This window comes from Ixodes scapularis, unplaced genomic scaffold (assembly GCF_016920785.2).
Source record: "Ixodes scapularis isolate PalLabHiFi unplaced genomic scaffold, ASM1692078v2 PGA_scaffold5__190_contigs__length_132052651, whole genome shotgun sequence".
In the NCBI taxonomy this organism is placed as follows: Eukaryota; Metazoa; Arthropoda; class Arachnida; order Ixodida; family Ixodidae; genus Ixodes; species Ixodes scapularis.
Window position 1 is genome coordinate 13,866,787 of NW_024609880.1, and position 20,767 is coordinate 13,887,553.

A 20,767-nucleotide genomic window follows, 5' to 3' on the forward strand; every position below is an offset into this window, starting at 1 on the left:
CATTCAAAGTGACGACTGCTTGATAACTGATACTGGAGGGAACATCAGTGTTGCAGTCAAGTGAATGGGAAGGTTCGATAGCTGCTTTTTTTTAGTTTGGTTGTGTTCGGTTAGCTTCAAGTTTGAGCCACCCACGCCGGTCGGTGCGTTGGCTATTCATCTTGGCTGCTTTTCGCCGAAAAAGCCTCTGGACCACGCTGAAGGAGTTGGGTTGATTTTGCAATTACTTGATTCAGGAAAACTTGCTCGCTGCAAATGATGAATAAGGGAAATTATCTGTTTTCAAAAGGTGGGAGACAAGTCTCGCAACGTTAGATGCTGTCACGGCATTTTGACCTATCGCGCCTCCAATATTTATATTATGAGGACGTCGAAGCCAGCAGCAATATACGTCTACATTGGTCAGGTTGACCGGCCACAAAAAAATACTAATTTTCTCCGTTCAGGATTCGAAGCAAAGTTCAATGCAGAGAGGTTCTGCGTGGATCTTCAATGAAGACTCTCTTCAGTTTGTCTCCGTGCTGCCGGCTATAGAACCATTTGGCTAAGTTTAAGTAGTATGTCTCCGTCTGTCAAATATACTTTTATTCAGCAGCTCACCTAATAGCTAGTCAACTAAGCTCATATTTCAACCCGAAGAAAACACTAATATCGCCTTAGTGGGCCTCCCCCCCCCCCCCCCCCCCCATAGTACGTAATATAATACATAACCCGCTCGTCAGAATTACTTCTCGATTGCTACTAAAACCTGTATTTAAATACGAGTTTCAGCTGCTTAGTGGGGCGCCGGCGGGTTAACATGGTCCTTGGCTCAAGAAGCGGTTGCCTAATTTTCGTAATTTTCCTGCAGCCTGTGTTGTTGGCCGAGCAGACGACTGGAGCTGTTTCTTAAACGCGGATACGCACAAAAGCTCGATTTCGCGGACAGATAAGTCGCATGGTCGAGGCATGCGAGTTAGCTAAAAAGTTACTCGCTGTGGAACAATTCTATAGTCATCGCCGCTTTCCTTAGATGATCAAAACTGATTATTATATTACCGTCTCTCCGGAGCCCATAGTTTCGGTTTTGAACGAAATCTCCGAAACGAAAGTTTGACACGAAAAGAAGAAAAAAACACCGGCAAAACAAAACTATGCTTTGCAAGTTTATCTGCACCGGATACACTTAACCGTCTCAGTTCAAATACCTATAAAATTGGGCGTTAAACAAAAGAAAATCTGTTAAATTGAACGCGCCACCTGTTCAGGCGGCCCGGCCGAGCCGCCGCGACCTGGACTCAGCCGCCATGTTTGTTTGGTGGTGGCGCCCCGTATAGGTCGCTGGAGTCGCGAATAAACGACATGCTACACCAAACATAATCAAATACTCTCAGAAAAAAGGGTGTATTCTTACACCCCTCGTCCCATATACGACACCCCGAAAACTTCAGTTGGACGTACAGGGCATTGATGTCGAACAGACGGTCTCCACTCTTGCGAGGGGCTTGATAACGGTGCAACATACATAATTAAACCGATAAAGTATGTGTCAAAGACTACAAAAAAAGTTTTGCAGTAGGACCGAGGAAACTCCGATCACTTTTTTGCTGCTCGTGAAAGGTGGTAACGTGGGTTCGACGTCAGCGTATTGCATGTCGAACTGAAGTTTTAGGGTGTCGTTTATGGGACAAAGGGTGTAAGAATATACCCTTTTTTCCTGAGAGATAAGAGTCATCCTTTCTCATGTCTTCACCGGTCTGATAGTTAAAAAGAAAAATGGTAGCTGGATATTTTGAGTTGACTACAGACACAGCATTGCAAAAAAAAAAAATGTGTTTATCCTTTTCCGCGTATAAATGGTGCTCCGTTTAGAGTAAACACCGCTGGAATCTGAAGGATTCCAGCGGACGACTACGTCGCTTGGTGCTCAAGATACAAGAATATGACGTCTCCATCTTCTACTATACCGGCAAGAGGCACGAAGCCTCCGACTATCTGTTCAGGTGTCCATTAGATTCCTTCTCTGAAAACGACCGGGCTCTCGCTGCAGCCATGTCGGTCACAGACAGCCTCGATTTCAGTGCCGAAAAATTCAAAGACCCCAAACCACAGCACATCATTACTACTGTTTTCAGGTATTTCCTATATTCGAAGGAAAAACGAGGAATCCAACTGTATGTATTCGAAAATAACAGCTTATTTCTTAGAAATCATCAGCCACACGTAACTGACCCCTTGCTCGTTGCCCCAAAACAGCTTCGGATGCTCATTTTCTTGGTCTTGCATGACGTCCCCACAGCTGGCCCGCACGGGCATTCCAAAACATATATTTGCCCACACAATCTGGTGTACTGGCAAGGCGTGTATAGTGATCTCTTGAAATATGTCTCATCCTGCGAAAAATGCCAGCGACGCAAAAGTCTACCCAACCGACGGCTGGTCACTTTCAATACCTGCCTCCACCTCATTACAACTTAAAGGGACCATGAAATGATTTTAAAATCGAATTTCATCCACCGCACGTCGTAAAAGGTGTGAAAAGAAACACAAAAACACAAAACTAAGGAGCCAAAAAAAATATTTGCTATAGAACTTTTTAAAAGAAAACTGGACTCTTTTGCGCCTTCCTTCCTTCGCCTGTTCACTACGATGCATCCGCGGAAATGGAGCACGTCAGCCAAATCCAGGTCGCCTATTGGGTAAGAGCCTACCTCACCAGCACCGCGATCGTAAACAATAAATAGCCGGCGAATGTTTCCTAAAAGTTTTGTTAAAAAATATTTAGATCCACATTTTGTAGCATAATTAGAGATGTGTGGCGAAAATTGCCAAATTTGATAATGCTGAGAGCCAAGCGCCATCTATCGTGTGGTAAACGAAGCAACTACTGCGCGTGCGCAGTAGGGCAGGGCCGACATAAGAATGGTTATTTCCTTTGGTTTCCTTCCTCTCAAAACTCTGACTGACTGAACGTTTATTTTTCTATGTGTTCATCTCGCGCGTGCCGACTTCAAGCGGCAAGAAAAAAATGTACTTAAAACAAACCACGACGAACAAGAACGCTGGATCCACAAACACCCGAGAAGAGCGACAACAGCCGCGAATCCCGCTCCGACGAAGCTCTCAGAATATAGGCCTAGCAGGCACTCCGACTCGGCGCAGCGTTGCTTCGTCGCAAGACCGTCTGTCTGCCTACGACCGGCTGGCGTACTGAATGGAATATGCCCGCGCTACCCTTGTGGACCCTTCCGTATTATAGTTTGATCGCTGACCTCAATTTTAGGTTAAGAGTGAGGTCAATCTCTTCCCCTTGTTTTCCGAGGCAGTGTTGACGAACACTCGTCGAAAAGGGACCCTCGTCGATCATCTCCTTGTTTTGTGTGATATAGAGCTGAAATAAACGCTGTATGGATTACCTTCGTAGCACGGTATGTACACTTTGTTATTGGTATGCCATTTTTATTCTGACAGACTGCACGTCACTGTCGAGCTGTAACAGTTCGTGGGAGGTATACGTGCAATACCGGTCCAACCTTTCTTTGCCGAGTGTCGCGTCAGTATCGAGTTGCAATCGTAAAAGATCGGTCCCGAAGCGCTTACCAACAGCGCGAATACAGCACTTCATCAAACGCGCGCGTCCGCTCCGAGTGTGAACAGGTATTTACGTGGCTCTTGCTGACACTCGTAGTTCAAACGTATCTTTTTTAACGTCGGCTCGCTCCTGCACCTCCGAGACCGCGAAAAACGCCGCGGCAATTTGTTTCCATCTGCACTTCCCAACAGGCATACCGGCGTATGGGACTAGTCCCATGCTGTCGCTGTAGCGCAACGTATCTCATTGAATTTCGCTCAGCTGCGATGCGGCGATGAGAGGCGCCGATTCAGAAAATACGTCGGTGACATCGGCGCAGTAAAACCCTCCGGCGCACCCCAACTCGCTAACGCTCCCATCTCCTACTTCCGAGAGAACTTCCGGTTCCGGAAACATCGTACGTCACGGCTTGTTTTGCGGTAAAGAAAAATTCGATATTTCATTAATTTTTTGTGTAGAAGTTAATAAACCGAGACGAAAACGGATGCCTGTTCGGCATTCAGTGAACATTGACGGTTTATTGTAAAAGTTATCTGGAAAAAGTAAAAAAGTCATTTCATGGTCCCTTTAAAGCAAGTAGGTATCGACAACATTGTACTCTTTCCCGCAACGTATTCGGGCAACCGTAAATTGATAATTGCGCCCGATCATTTCTGGCGGTAAGTTAATGCGAGTATTTTTCCCCAAGGAACGGCGCTGAATTTGTCTGTTTTATCTTCCACGCGTCATTTTACTTCAAGTCGCACTTCGGCAAGGAATCAGTGATCGTAATCGTGTTTTTCTTTCGCTGGTATTCAATGACCTTTTGAATATTCGTGCTTCTTTTCACATACCTTCGACCGCGTACCACACTTAAACAATCGAACTGGTGGAAAGATTTATACGCACCACTGCTTATACGTTGTCTATATATATGTAGACGAAGATCAACGTCGCTGGGACGCGATACTTCCATTTGCCTTATACAAGTACAATCCTGCAGTTCATCTCACACATGGCTACTCACCCTTTTTTGTCTGCTATATAACCGTTCACCCACATCACCCTTAAGGACGCTTTTAAGTCTCCTGCAAAACGACGTCCAACTTTCGTCCAGTGTTGTCGAAATGCCCTGTTGGACTCAAAGAAGCGCGCCAACTCACGCTGCAACGTACACGCGCGTCGTAACAACAACAATCCCTACGCTACAACGCCCCTCATTGCACTGTCGCCTATTCGGCAGGCGGTTTAATTTTGATTTGGGTCTCAGCTATAGAGCAAGGCGAAACAAACAATGTGCTTCATAGCTATGAGGGCCTTTTTCAGAATCCTCTCCCAAATCTCCGACGTCACGCACAGTGTCTAACTTCTGCAGCCCTGTTTAACCGCCGTCCAAAGTCAAAAGACATTGTCCATGCTACTCGTATCAAGCCGTAATACCCACCCGTCACACCATAGCACCATCGTGCATATTCTCCAGCAGCCATGCTCTTCGGTCAAGACGACTTACACTTTTCCCCTTGGCTAATGCTACGAGGAAGAGGAAGACGGGCAGTCGCAGGTGCCGTGTCAGCTTCAGAGGTCACGAGCCCGCGGAGGCCGGTTCGAATTAAACCACGCCATTGAGCAGACGTTACGCCTCTGACTTCCAGTCATCGTAGCAGCAGGGATATTAACTGATCAGTAGTTCAAATAGTCTCAGAGTACTATGCATGTCTCATATACAACAAAATAAAAAAGTTGTATTACCAATAAGTGGAAAAAAACATAAAAAAATCGTTAGAATCTACACGTCGCGTCCTAAACAAAGTTCTTGTTTCGGAAATGATGGCACCCAATATGATGTCCTTAATATGCTACATCTTCAGTTTGGCTTACCTGGTCTCGCTACCTTCGTTTTTTTTTAATATATAGTTCTTAATTTAAGGGCCTACAAGGTGTGGGCCCTATTTGGTATGTTTCTTTGCAGAAGTGAAACCCTGGAGGGATAGGGGTTGGACTCCAAAGTTTTATCTTGACTCTTATAACCGCCAACAGACAACACATGCCACGGATTATAGAAGGGCTGTTCAAATGAGAATAGATGGTGTAAGCCAGCGTATTAGAAGGTGTAAAGGTGCCACTTATAAAAACAAAAGAATTGTCAACTTTTCTTGCTGAGGGTTTACAGCAGTCTACGTCTCAAGCGGCGATAGTGTCTGGTTATGAAAAATTACACCAAAGTTAACGAACATATTTTATATTTCTGTATTTTATTATATAAGACAACTAGGGTGTTGAACCGAACCCCGAACCCGAGCCTAAAATCGGATCAAAACCGTTATTTTTCATTGAACCGGAACAAAACCAAAACCGTATGCGAATATTTCAAACTTGAACCCAAAACGGAAGGAAACCTTAACATCATGTGTCGGTTGCCGGTTCACTTAAAACGGTTCGGTGCAATAAAATCAAGCTGTGCTTTTTTTTTTTTTTTTCGCGAGTTGCGGCGGCTGGCGCAGTGTTGCTATAATAAAAGGCCAGGGACCTTAAAAAAGCTCAAATAATAATAAAAAATAGGCTTCCGGTGTACAAGCAGCTTGACTTGTCGTCGGCGAGTCGGAGAGGAGGCGAACGTCTTCTAGCTGACAGAGCAAATGGCCGAAATACTTATTTTCTTGTTTCTTTTGTTACTGCAGCAAGAAACTAGAAGATGGAACATATCGTGGCGAATTCCACTGGTCGTTTTTAAACGCGGCGAGGTCGACTTCTCTGGAGCTCGCCTATTTCACTCGACGGTCGGGACCGAGTGGAACATGTTCCACTCGTCATTTTGGATCATCTCCCACTCCCTATCTCGATCTTGATTCGAGAAAAGTCGCTCCGCCGTTTTCGGTGGGTTCAACCGGAAGACAGCCTGGCCAGGCCTCGGCGCATAAGTGGCTTCTTTTCTCGTCTGGCATCTCGCCTCGTACGAGTTTTGTAACGCCCGTTTTACTGCTACTGCTGCTGCTTTATGAGAGCTCGTCGTCAGGTTGTACGAGCGTCTCCTCCTGTAGCAGCTGCTCGAGTAGCAGCGACTAGGAGGACTGCTTGTATGCATTCAGCACAAAAATTCGTGATACTGTTCTGTTGAAAGGCTGTTGAAAAAATTAATCAGAGGAAATAAAGTGTCAATAGTTTTTCTTCTGACTTCCTTTATCCTTTCCGTTGGCTTTCTTTTGAATATTGGCCCATTTTGTAATGCAAAAGTCTATATACTTTCTATCGTCTCCAAGATACTGTTTCTGCAGCTTTTCAATTAAACAATTATGGCCGTATAATAGAAGTTTTGCTACAGATGAGCTATCCTTCAACAAAGTTTAGGAAGCTTAGTATGGCTTTCCGCTATGCTCCAAATTGGATGAAGCTGAATTAAGGTAAAAAAAGACAAGTGATTTTTTTGTTAGTAAATAGTGCTTTTGTGGTATTTGAAAACTACATACATCCTATAACTACACATTAGAAGCGAACAGAAACACGAACATCATAGAGCATTGAACACCTGAATCACAGTCCCATCGTGGTGGTGGGTGGTGGTGGTGGTTTGTTGGGTTTAACGTCTCCTAGGTTAGCCTAGCTCTGATGTGCTGGCCTGGGCAGGTGACGAGCTCCAATAAAGCTAAAAAAAAAGAAAAAGAAACGGGGGTAATGCACTAAGAAAAACCACGGGCCTGGGCTTACTTTGGCTACAGGCGCTCAGTCAGTTCTGTATGTCGTAGGAAAGCCAACAATGCCTTGAAAATCCTCCGGCACTTTCGTCTGGGCCCGTCGGGAAAGAGCAAGCTGTCTGTTGTCACCTGGGTGTCCTCCTTAATCCGTTGACGCAGCGCTTCCCGTTGGGTCTCGTATGCCGGGCAGACGCAGAGGATGTGGTGGATCGTCTCTTCTGCCCTGCATTGAAGACAGCTTGAGCTCTGCCGTTTTCCCATTTTAAGGAATTCGTTTGTGTATGCCGTATTTGTCCGTAATCGTCACACCAGTGTCTCCGCTGCCCGGGAGAGACCGGTCAAGGTGCCTTTAGGTAAAGATTTCTCCGGCTTCTCCCGCAGGAGATGCCAGCGGACATCGTGAGCTGCCGGTTGCGGGTGTGCAGGTGTGGGGACCTGGGGGGGAAACTGATGCGCTTCCGTGGCGAGGTCATCCGCGCGTTCATTTCCCTGGATGTGCCCTGGGATCCATTGGAACCAGACTGAAGAGCCATGCGCTTCCAAGATAGCCAGGGCCTTCCTTGCAGCGGCCGTTGCAGGGACAGTCCCATCGACTGCTCCAGAGCCTTATATAGCCTACATAATGAAGGTAATCGTTTGGCTGGTGACCACCTCAGCACTTATTAAGGTTCCAAGCATTCCATCGTCTCCTTGGGAGTCTGTCAAAGGGAAAACAGTGTTTCGAAGTTCGGGGATAATTTCTCTTACTAACAAGCATTGGTACAACTAATAATAATTCAGCGCAGTCGCTAAAACAACATACACAAAAACGGCTCGTAAAAGAAATGTTATCGCTTCTCTGCATAGCGCCACTCAGGGCGAAGCGAGTCAAGGCATTTTTTTCCATTTTAAAATAGTTATTTTGCTTTTATTTACAAGGTGACTATTTAATATGGCCATTAAAGTCGCTTAGTCACGTACAAATTGAGAACGGCAGGGCGTGTCTTCCGAAGGCCTGTCATCGAGCACGCGACCCATGCCTTCCGTCGTACTTTGACTGCACGCGCGCTCTAGAGGTGCACGAACGCCGAAGAATTGTCAAGGGTAGTAGGCTCACGCTGGAGGCGGCACAACTGAACCTGCTCTCTACCGTTCTCACCTTGTCAGAGACTATTGGGAAACTTACTGACTTTTGGCATCTAGTCGAAGTGTACAATGTTCAATAAAAAGGCAACAGAAATTCTGTAGCTTTTATGGTGACACTGGTTAGAGAGAGTCAACTGAACATTTTCAACACAAAGTATACAAAACGTCTGCAGTCTTTCTGATGAAAAGTCAACAGGAAGTCAGCAGAAAAAAAACCAACCTACAGTTAATTGAAAGTCAACAGTTTTTCTATTTACTCAGGATGAAGGAAATCATCAGAAAGTCAACCAACTTCCTGTTGACCATGTCAACGTAAGGTGCAAGTCCAAAGAAAGCAATCAGAGTCAACAAGAAGTCAACACGTTTTCAATAAAAAGTCAAAAATTATTTTTATAGGGATGTCCAGCATGATTTCGACCGCCTTTTCGGACCTCCGCAGATGAGGCTGAAAATCGAGACGTGTTTATTTGACACGCTTCATGTTTATTTGACACGATTCATGTTAGTCCCAGTTTTATTCTTTTTTTTTTGCCTAAGAAAACTGAAAGATTTGTTTGTGTTTTCTAGTTGGTACGTTTTCTGATGCAGAGGTGAGTCCACATAGATCTACAACTGCATGTCAAAATAGCTATAATAAAATAATTTGCCGAGCGGAGTTTAATGCCTCTTGTATTGTTTTGGCATCTGAATTGTAGGCAGGACCTTGAAGTTTGATGCAATCAGGGAGGAAACAGAAATAATGCCACAAATATAATCATTTCATGTTATCATTTAAATACGCATTTTAATTTTTTTCATCATGATAAATTCTTTATTGAAAAAATATTATTTTAGGCGCAATTCAAATTTTATCAACATTTCTTCACTATTTTTAATGCAAATAATTATGACTATACATGAAATTATATCCTTGTTTTGCTTGCATTTCCGGATTCCCCGATATTTTATTTGTATTTTCGACACTAAAATAAGTTGTTTGATTTTTGAAACAATAAATGGTAACAATTCCTTCGGATGTACTACTTGATGATTTCACTTCAAAGATAAATTTGCGAAGCCAAATACGAATAAAGAGGTGTCGTGAATTATTTCCGCATTAATTGAAATTCAAGAATAAAAAATAAAGAAGTTATTGTTTTTTTAATAACAAAATAATCCGTGTCATGTTACCAAAAACATTGACCTTATAAAGAACAAGCGTTTTACTACGTATTCTGAAATGGGACAACCACGGTAAGTAACAATATGTGTAGTATGCGCGGTGACCGTAGTTGAGCAAACCATTATGCGTTGCTTTTTCATTCCGTTGTTTTATTTTGGTGCGATGAAAACGCTCCATCTTTGTATCACACTACTGCATGTCGCCTATGCTCAACTAAAGCAACAGGAAAGGCGTAGGCGTCAATGTTCTAAGATAGAGTTTTGAACTAATTTAAGCGGGTTTGCGCTTGGTCGAACGACTGACCGAACCGATATTTCGCAGGTTTTATTAAACTGGAGACACACGCGAACAAAATTAAAAGCTACTGAACCCGATCCCGAACTAAACCAGAATATTGAGCGGTTCAACAGCCTGGACTGACTACGTATCACAATATGTTCTGACGAGAAGAATCGGGGGACTGGGCCACCGTATAATTAGCATTGACATAAAGGGAGACTTTCTGGGCCGAGGGCATGCCGACAAGAAAGAAAGCACAATGCGGAAAGGGGGAGAGAGAGGACGCCTCATCGAAGACGTCGCTGTCGGCGGCGACAAATGCCCGTCCGCCACTTTGAGATTATAGCAACAGCGACCGCAACTGGATAGAGAACCGTGCCTCCTCGGTGGCCTCGTCCGTGTGTTGTTTGCCGGCCCGACTGTGTAGCGACGGTGAAGGAAGAAGATCGCCATGCCCTTCGTCTTCGAGCTTGTCCACTAGAGCGCTCCGCTTTATGTGAGCTGTGTTTTCGGTTGTCTTTTCCTCTGTTTGGAGCTCCAGCGCTGGAACACGAGCACCCATGACACAAAACCTGCCGCGACCTTTTTTGTCAGATAAGAAACAAACTGTAGTACGAAGATTGGCAAGCGATGCACAGTGTCCATAATGAGGGCCAACGCACACGGGTTTTGGAAGATCGCTGGAAGATCGGTACTTCCAGCTCCCCTCCGCGGCACGTCAGGAATGAATATGCGTAGAGCAAGTTCGCCTGCTACTTTTGCAGGGGTTTCTGGGGACGTCAGAACGTCGAGCTCTGATTGGTTTTGATTGAAGGATAGTGGGTAGACAGGAAGACAGCTTTGCCTTAAGGTCTACCCATTACACTCCGATCACAGTCAATCAGAGCACGTCGTTCTGACGTTATTACAGCCCGTGCAAAAGTAGCAGACAGACTTGTGCTCCGCATAGGAGTGGCCGCGTGCTGAGAAAGCAGAGCGATGCTCTCTCAAAGACGAGAGTACTTCTAGCATTTGTGTACGTGAACATATCGCCTGTGTACTAGCACACATGCAGTATGACACACTGAGTATTACTGGTACATAAAGAATATTATACAGGCAATTTAATAATGTAGGCAGTTTAATAATAAAGCTGCGTGATTCAGAAAACAGCATATTTTATATTTCTTCCGCTGAATTCGGTACAGGAGACCGGCAAGTTTTGATATTGATGGCCAAACACGGTCACCGGTGTCTCATTGAAATGAGCTTTTGACCTGTGAATGGGAACAGCATATGTATTGCGCTGACGCACCACCATACGCTGTATCAATTCCTCGTCAGGTCGTACACTGCCGCTTTTTGCTGTTTTTTTCATGAACGTACGCATCGCGGCTCCATTCAATAATTGTCTTATTTATTTTTTGTTTTTCAGTGCCTCTAACAACGTAACATAATTTAATCCTACTTAAAACGTTTTGATGTTATCTTCAATATTGTACCCCGAGAAAACCAAGATATTAGCTCATTGTTAGAATTACGGAAGAGAAATGCAATTTTTTACGATAAGGATTTTCACAACAGCAAGTTCAGCTGTCCTTTGTCGTGTTTTTTTTTTGCAGTTTTTATTTTGTAGATCAATTTCTGTAAGTGCCCGCTAAAATTCACCCGTAGAAATATTGTGTTTGGAATGGCAGTTCTCATTTTACGCAAGTTTCCTAATTCACAATTTTCGAATTCAAGTTTTTCTGTAGTGCAAATGCATACGTCTGCAGTTATACAAGCAGGAGCGGTAGTGGCGTAAAAAACAAAATGTTGAACTTGTATATTCAAATATTGGTAATTACAAATAAAAGCGACACAACACAAGTGGTGGAATGGAGAAATAAGGAACATTTAGTGACAAATTATGCTTCACGTGGCCGCGGAACAGAGCAGTGCAGCTGTTTAAAGGATCTTCAATGAGTTAGGGATTAAGTAAAGGAAATAAAAACCAAACAAACTGGTACTTAAATATACTATAAGAACGGGCTAACAGTAGACTAGTGTGAGTTTGAATAGATAAATAATTGTACAAAATTCAATTCTAATATTCTATATAATAATGCTCGACTGGCTTCAGAGAAGACAAATATGGTTTGTTATGACGTGAAAGTCACTAACAATATTGACACTGAATTCCAAAACCTTGAACGCGAATTAAAATTATATATTATGTTGTTAATAAGAAAACATATTGAGGTATACGATGTTATTACTTTTCATTTATATATACCCGTATTAAAATTGTTATTGAATGTTAGCTGCAAACTTCTAAATTCATTCAATTGCGACTTAAATTTGCACTGATTGCTTAAATGTTCACATAGATTGTCACACCTCATCGAGAAGGGACTGAGAAACGGTGTTACTCAAATAATACGGAAATGCAAACATAACTTTTGAATTAAACATAAAGCGGAAAAAAGACGGTATTAAAGGACGAAGAATTATGCAGGGCAAGCGGGAATTAAAAAGCGCTTGCTTCGTGTGCTTCTTCGCCTTTTGCCTTGTCAATTCTGCGCTAATTTTAACATAAATGTCAGTTACCAACTTGCCCCGCAGGCCCAGCTTTTACAATAAAGCTGAATATTTTATTTCTGAAAAGAGTCATGGAAGCCCATAAATTGATACATATATGACTATCTCTTTTGTAACTTTGAAACATAAATGTTTTGTTTTTAATAACTCCAAATACACGAGATAGTTCTAAAGTGCTGGTGGTAAAATAGTTCAGAACACCGGTACAAACAGAAATAAAACCAAAATTGGCTTACCGTAAAAAAGAACAAAAAAAAAACGCATTTCTCGAGTGCCTATTATTTCAGTAATCATCGTATTGCTGCTTTCAGAAATATTGTTTGGGTCGTTTCGGTGTCTTGCACAAACTGACCATTCGACTTTACGAATTGCCGATATAATTCGAGATATGAATGTGCGTAAGTAATAATCAAGCAACGAACACACGATACATCACATATTGCATCGTTCTTAAACTAGCGTCGTTAAAGATTGATTGAGTGAAAGCAGTATAATATCACGTTTTACTTACACATGGTGCTGCTGTAGGGGTGTATAAAATGGGGATTTTTATTTTGTAAATAAAAAAATGGTATATATATTTTAATTTAAATTAGATTTATTTTAGTTAAATCAAAATTCCATTATTTCGACCAAATCTGAAAGAAAATGTTTACTTTTTATTATTAGATGTGTGTTTTAATGATTGCTCGGTTTAAATTCTTTATGCTTGATAATTTTTTGCCTCAGATATAAAATAAATGCCCATGGGAAGGAAACACTGATACACAAACGGTAATTGGAAAATAATTTGAGAATATGTTTTTGGGGAAATGTTTTATTTAAATAATTAAAGCCATATGGGTGCTAGCTAATTCATGATTTAAATCAATATTTAGATGACGATCAAAATCATCTTGATAATTATTCTCCAACTTGGCTGGTGAAATGGACGCGGCGGGAACGGAGGGAGGGGGAGTGGGATGGGTTATGGGGATCAAGAAGAGACTGTGCCTCCGTTTTTGTTAAGGTGACACTTCACTTCGTCCTTGAGGTCACCCCGGCACCGCGAGCTTCCCAAAGCCCGGATTCCAGTGTTAAGTCTGGCCAGTATGCAAACCTGCGTTTCCCTAAAAAACATCCATAATGTGAGATATTAATATTATTACAAAAATGCATATTCCGACCGAGTTATTCCCGTAAGTGTAGTCCATATAGCGGATTTTTTTTTATTAGTGTGTTACGTGTAAACGAGACGGGGCGGTATTTAGGGTGCATTTTTTATTCCACGTGGACTGGTGTGATCCTGGTATTACTACCACCGGTGGACACATTTATCGAAAACGAAAATGTCTTCGTTCAGTCTCATCTTTGTCTTCCTGACACCCCATGAGCATGGAGATGTTTTTGTGGACATGTTGAATAGTATCGGGCGTAACGCTCAACCAATCGAGCTCGTTTGGTCAAAACGGTTTGAGCTGATCTATATGATATACTTGGTCATCTTCCGGCATGTTAATATTTCGTTATTTTTGTGTTTATCTTGCGAGAACGACAGAACGGACGTTGTGTGACTGTATTATATATATATTTCACAGAGTGTGTAGAAAAAAAAAATAAGAACGAACTCATCGGAAGCTAGTGATATAATCTTTATATAAAGTAGACTTCACCTCAAAATAGAGACCTTAAAAACGTTTTACTAAGCGTTTTTCGTTGAAAGGCTAAACAGACGTGATGATTGCGTGACGATTGGGTCTCCAACATTGCGCGACGGTTGGGTCTCCAACACAACAAAGCTTGAAACATAGGGATGAAAAAAATTGAATCGGGAAAATAGACATCAGCGGATTTGATCAGTGGATGTGAATAAAAGATAAACTGTTAATATTCCATATGTTCACAATGTCGTTCAACCAAGAAGTAGGTTGCCCCGTTTGAAGTGTCATTTTCCAAAAGGAGCATAGAAATGAACGCCGACCCTAATTCAGAAGAAACCAGGTGAGATTATGCATCAATAATGGCATTTATTTTTTGTCGGCTCCTGTATCATGCTCCTTGTTCTTCGCATGTCAGAACAACAGGACTATGTGTGCAGCCGCCGGTGTGATCACGTTAACTATCTGTGACATGCTGTCGCTAAGTTCAAGGTAGCTAAACAATGTGGAGTCAATTTATGTTATGCAATACATGTTTTTTTTTTAAGAATATGCGCCTTTTAGTAGCAGGTGTGACGGTTAATTGTAAGCACAATATTTTTTTTGTGAACTCAAGAACGCATCGCGCGCGAGTGCTGCCTCGGTGTTTGGTGTGAACTGTGTCCTAATCATAGCTTTGGATTCTGCGTTCGAGTCTGTCTCGCTAATTCTTCACTTTTAAGGCTTTTTGGGCTTAGTCGATGTATACTTGTTTATCCCATCTTGTTTAGGAATGGTGTGCGCTGTAGTCGCCACAATGCTTCGTATATACCTAGTCATAGCTGATGTTTGTGGTGCAAATAAACACCGAACGATTGTGCTGTATTCTGTAAACAATGAGCGCTGAACAACAAGAAGCTTACCTGTACGGTGGTTGTCTTATGCCCAGTTTCTTAAGCATGTGCTTAGTGAAAGTCGACTCGTAGCTACAAAATAAAATGTTGCATCTGAAGCAGTTCCATAGACAGCAGTTTTATTTCAGGTCGCACAAATCACTCGGGTTATCGAAAGGAACCTGACGTCCTCTGTGTCCACCAAAGAGGTTATTGCACACAGAAGAGCGCTCATCTGGAAACTCAGCACTCTACCAACTCATATAAATTGGCCCTTAAACAAAGTTACCTAGTACCCGCACACAAACACAAGATCTAGCACTCTAGAACACTAGCAGAGGAAGACAAAGTGCACCATGGCGTTGGCTATAATGAGGTCGCCGGACATCGCGAGAGAAGCGTAAACAAAAGAAGCGCCGGAAGCCAATACGTTCGAGTGGTCTGTGTAGGATGGATCCGCGCCGGTGGTTTACCCTAGCGATGTCCGTTTGGAAAATGTCCGGTGCGTGAGCAGCTCTTACATCAAGCAAACATGTCCGGCGTAAAGGATCGCTGGGTACGGGATCTTGACTAGACTCGACAAGACGGAGCAGCAGTGTCTTCATCGGTTAGGAATTATCGGGGCGCCAACTGCTCTAGACGCTGGGGGCGCTGACTTTAAGCGGAGAGAACAGTCAATTACTGCAGTGCAAACTACCTTATTTACTTATCTAACAAATAACTAGCAATGGATTGTCAGCGAAACGATTGCTGCTTTCCTTTGCTCCTTCCCGCTAAGAGATCTTGTTTTTGTCTTTTTGCATTTTTAACGGAAGTACCGTGTTTCTTTTGCGGTTTTTTGTTCTGTTTCATGGGTTGTACATGCAAATATTATGGCCGAGTTCCAATAAAACGACTCACAAAGACAATGGACACCGACAAGTCACAAGCACATGCAGCATGCACGCCAAAGCATCCTCGACAGGCTTTCGGGTACTCGTGCTTGCTCTACGGAAGTAACGTGTTTTTTTTTTGCGGTTTTTTGTTCTGTTTCATGGGTTGTACATGCAAATATTATGGCCGAGTTCCAATAGAACGACTCACAAAGACAATCGACACCGACAAGTCACAAGCACATGCAGCATGCACGCCAAAGCATCCTCGACAGGCTTTCGGGTACTCGTGCTTACTCTACGGAAGTAACGTGTTTTTTTGTTTTTTTTTGCGGTTTTTTGTTCTGTTTCATGGGTTGTACATGCAAATATTATGGCCGAGTTCCAATAGAACGACTCACAAAGACAATCGACACCGACAAGTCACAAGCACATGCAGCATGCCCGCCAAAGCATCCTCGACAGGCTTTCGGGTACTCGTGCTTACTCTACGGAAGTAACGTGTTTTTTTGTTTTTTTTGCGGTTTTTTGTTCTGTTTCATGGGTTGTACATGCAAATATTATGGCCGAGTTCCAATAGAACGACTCACAAAGACAATCGACACCGACAAGTCACAAGCACATGCAGCATGCACGCCAAAGCATCCTCGACAGGCTTTCGGGTACTCGTGCTTACTCTACGGAAGTAACGTGTTTTTTTGTTTTTTTTTGCGGTTTTTTGTTCTGTTTCATGGGTTGTACATGCAAATATTATGGCCGAGTTCCAATAGAACGACTCACAAAGACAATCGACACCGACAAGTCACAAGCACATGCAGCATGCACGCCAAAGCATCCTCGACAGGCTTTCGGGTACTCGTGCTTACTCTACGGAAGTAACGTGTTTTTTTTTTTGTTGCGGTTTTTTGTTCTGTTTCATGGGTTGTACATGCAAATATTATGGCCGAGTTCCAATAGAACGACTCACAAAGACAATCGACACCGACAAGTCACAAGCACATGCAGCATGCACGCCAAAGCATCCTCGACAGGCTTTCGGGTATTCGTGCTTACTCTACGGAAGTAACGTGTTTTTTTGCGGTTTTTTGTTCTGTTTCATGGGTTGTACATGCAAATATTATGGCCGAGTTCCAATAGAACGACTCACAAAGACAATCGACACCGACAAGTCACAAGCACATGCAGTATGCACGCCAAAGCATCCTCGACAGGCTTTCGGGTACTCGTGCTTACTCTACGGAAGTAACGTGTTTTCTTTTGCGGTTTTTGTTCTGTTTCATGGGTTGTACATGCAAATATTATGGCCGAGTTCCAATAGAACGACTCACAAAGACAATCGACACCGACAAGTCACAAGCACATGCAGCATGTACGCCAAAGCATCCTCGACAGGCTTTCGGGTACTCGTGCTTACTCTACGGAAGTAACGTGTTTTTCTTTTTGCGGTTTTTTGTTCTGTTTCATGGATTGTACATGCAAATATTAGGCCGAGTACCAATAGAACGACTCACAAAGACAATCGACACCGACAAGTCACAAGCACATGCAGCATGTACGCCAAAGCATCCTCGACAGGCTTTCGGGTACTCGTGCTTACTCTACGGAAGTAACGTGTTTTTCTTTTTGCGGTTTTTTGTTCTGTTTCATGGGTTGTACATGCAAATATTATGGCCGAGTTCCAATAGGACGACTCACAAAGACGATCGACACCGACAAGCCACAAGCACATGCAGCATGCACGCCAACGCATCCTCGACAGGCTTTCGGGTACTCGTGCTTACTCTACGGAAGTAACGTGTTTTTTTTTGCGGTTTTTTGTTCTGTTTCATGGGTTGTACATGCAAATATTATGGCCGAGTTCCAATAGAACGACTCACAAAGACAATCGACACCGATAAGTCACAAGCACATGCAGCATGCACGCCAAAGCATCCTCGACAGGCTTTCGGGTACTCGTGCTTACTCCACGGAAGTAACGTGTTTTTTTTCTCGGTTTTTTGTTCTGTTTCGTGGGTTGTACATGCAAATATTATGTCCGAGTTCCAATAGAACGACTCACAAAGACAATCGACACCGACAAGTCACAAGCACATGCAGCATGCACGCCAAAGCATCCTCGACAGGCTTTCGGGTACTCGTGCTTACTCTACGGAAGTAACGTGTTTTTTTTTTGCGGTTTTTTGTTCTGTTTCATGGGTTGTACATGCAAATATTATAGCCGAGTTCCAATAGAACGACTCACAAAGACAATCGACACCGACAAGTCACAAGCACATGCAGCATGCACGGCAAAGCATCCTCGACAGGCTTTCGGGTACTCGTGCTTACTCTACGGAAGTAACGTGTTTTTTTTGCGGTTTTTTGTTCTGTTTCATGGGTTGTACATGCAAATATTATGGCCGAGTTCCAATAGAACGACTCACAAAGACAATCGACACCGACAAGTCAGAAGCACATGCAGCATGCACGCCAAAGCATCCTCGACAGGCTTTCGGGTACTCGTGCTTACTCTACGGAAGTAACGTGTTTTTCTTTTTGCGGTTTTTTGTTCTGTTTCATGGGTTGTACATGCAAATATTATGGCCGAGTTCCAATAGAACGACTCACAAAGGCAATCGACACCGACAAGTCACAAGCACATGCAGCATGCACGCCAAAGCATCCTCGACAGCCTTTCGGGTATTCGTGCTTACTCTACGGAAGTAACGTGTTTTTTTTTGCGGTTTTTTGTTTTGTTTTATGGGTTGTACATGCAAATATTATGGCCGAGCTCCAATAGAACGACTAACAAAGGCAATCGACACCGACAAGTCACAAGCACATGCAGCATGCACGCCAAAGCATCCTCGACAGGCTTTCGGGTACTCGTGCTTACTCTACGGAAGTAACGTGTTTTTTTGTTTTTTTTTGCGGTTTTTTGTTCTGTTTCATGGGTTGTACATGCAAATATTATGGCCGAGTTCCAATAGAACGACTCACAAAGACAATCGACACCGACAAGTCACAAGCACATGCAGCATGCACGCCAAAGCATCCTCGACAGGCTTTCGGGTACTCGTGCTTACTCTACGGAAGTAACGTGTTTTTTTTTTGTTGCGGTTTTTTGTTCTGTTTCATGGGTTGTACATGCAAATATTATGGCCGAGTTCCAATAGAACGACTCACAAAGACAATCGACACCGACAAGCCACAAGCACATGCAGCATGCACGCCAAAGCATCCTCAACAGGCTTTCGGGTACTCGTGCTTACTCTACAAGCCCCGTGAGACTGCAAGCCTGCAAAAAATACCATCGAATGCCTGCTGCACGTGTCTGAGGCTTGTCGTTGTCGGTTACTTATTTGTGTCGCTCGAGCGGGGCTCGGGAATAACGACATGTGGCGGTGGTTGTCTGTGCGGTCTTGAATAGTTGAAAGCGGGCCGGTAATTGCTAAGCCAGAGGCGCAAATGAGTTTAAGAAGGACAAGGATTACAGGAGGTTTACAATGTGAACATGCATCTACGAGACAGAGCTCCGCATTTGCGGTGGGCATAGCAGTTCTCGGAGCTCATAAATGAATGACAAGTCCACTAAACCGTTGTTCCTGTCTCAAAACGCAGTTTGCTCGCCACCACGCGCCGAAATCCACAACAGAGACTCATGTATCGTCATGCTTTACTATTATGAACGTCTGACAAAATTACTATATCAATTATACATATAACAGCGCCTTCTTTGTGTTCGTACTCTCAAAGCAAACTCGATTGTTTTTACGGATTCCACTTTCTCAACGTTCGTCTGAACAATTTGCCTATTTTTTTTCATTCTTAGTTTTGAATATTTGTTTTCGTTTTTATGCTTTATCCGTCCTGAATCAATCGAAATAAAACAGCCTAATATAGACATCTTAAATTGTATTCCTTACTACGAAAGGAAGCCTTAATTAAATACTTCGGGAAAGGAGGTAGTTTTCTTTTTACGTCCCTTCCCTCCTTGTTTGGAAGAAAACAAACTGTAAAAAAGCTGCAAATCGCTTTGAGATTATGGACGTTTAGACAAAATGCTTCTAGGAAACCGCGAATCACAGAGCGTGTTTCTCGTTGCTTATCATGTGTGCGTGCGGACGGCACACTTGTACAGCGGCCACTTCACAAGCTAACGAATGTCAATTCAAGCACGACATACTGAATGGTCCACAACTGTCGAAACCTGTTTGCGCGCACCAATCGCCTTGGCCTACCACTTTTAGGAACATGACATTGGTACATACAGTCGTGATGATGGTTTCAAAAATGGTCCTATTGAAACGATACATTTTTCAAAAATAGTGCCGCTTCAATATACTTTATTTCCATCTTACGTACACTCATGGTACTGACATAATGTCTGCACGAATGACGCAAATATGGCATATATTTTGTTGTTTCGGAATGGTACGTTATTGGGATTAAATTTAGCGCTTTAATTAAGCGATGTTATATCACTGATTGACGTACGAACGCTTTTGTTCTATTTGCTGGATTATGTTGCACGTTGGTATCGTATCTGATATCCCATTACTTTTACCTGTCTTGTTTAAATAACAGATTACTTGCATCTTAGCCTAGTTATGCTAGGTACAAAACTTGCGCATATTCTGATCTCACGTAGTGTATTTCAAGTAAACTCTGAAGGAATAGTAAGCATAGATATGAATATAATAAAGTCTGCATAAAAGACAACAAAGTGCACAGATTTAGAACAAAATTTTGTCAAGACTTTTCGGAGTTCAGGTGTTTGCATCCGAGACAAATGATAGCCTTTCAATTGATGCTAAAGGCACAAACAAAAAATTCAGAAGGCGCGTTTTTTAATCGGCGAATGCACTGTGCATGTCAGGCGGATTTGCGGAAGTTAATGTGGGTTTAGACAATAGAATTTTAAGGAGATTGGCAGCAAATAGTGTATAAGCTGGGGCACTGAAAACCCGAATAAATTTACTACATAAGCAGGGTTGCCTTAAGTGGTGATGCGGGTCAAAACACGGCAATATTTTGCACACA